The sequence below is a fragment of the Cyprinodon variegatus genome, unplaced genomic scaffold, assembly GCF_000732505.1.
Source record: "Cyprinodon variegatus isolate N-32 unplaced genomic scaffold, C_variegatus-1.0 Scaffold547, whole genome shotgun sequence".
In the NCBI taxonomy this organism is placed as follows: domain Eukaryota; kingdom Metazoa; phylum Chordata; class Actinopteri; order Cyprinodontiformes; family Cyprinodontidae; genus Cyprinodon; species Cyprinodon variegatus.
Window position 1 is genome coordinate 9,068 of NW_015151000.1, and position 826 is coordinate 9,893.

Sequence of the window (826 nt, forward strand, 5' to 3'; positions counted from 1 at the left end):
AAGCCTCTTGAATTGGCAACGCCAACTGCAGATAAAGCAGAGCAGCTTTATAAATCTGCATGGCAGCTCGTAGAACTTCATGTAAACCTCCTCCAAAAACAATCTGGTCATCTCAGCAGGTAATTAGTCTGATTAAATTGTCAGTTTGAGTCCTGGAAACCATTTCCTTATTGTTCACTGTCTTTCTTTCAATGGAAAAATATATTCTCTATGTCTACAGCAGAGAGTAATATTATGATTCTCCAATACTGTTGGACTGATCTACTAAAGATTTTAAATAAAAAGCTTTATTGCTCATGAAAAACCTATAAACTAAGTGGTTATTTGGATCGCTGCTTCTCAGGTATCCATATGCCTTCAACAGATTGTGCAAAATATTGGGAGAATATGTAATTACTGCCAGCAACAACCTAGTTTTTCAGACCTGCAGCAGATAACTGGTGCAGTTTCTGCATCTATGTTCAGCATGTTTGAATCTGAAATAAAAGTATTAGCTAACCGGTCTTTACCGCCTGAGGAATACGGAAAGTCATTTGATTGGTGTGATTATTTTGAATTGGTGGATGGTTGATCGATGGATTAGATAAACTATCATTTATCAAGATCAAAGCTGTCTGCAACATGTAAATATTTGTAAAGAACATACCACCACTCAAGCGGAGCTAGATTCCAGCAGCCATTTTTTTTATACTTCGATAAATTCCTGGAATTATTTTTCAATTACTACCAGCAACATGGAGATCTTTCTTTCTTCTTTTTTTTTTTTTGTTCAAGAAAACAACCTTATCCATCAAATGATGCCACCTACTATTACAAAAAATCTATA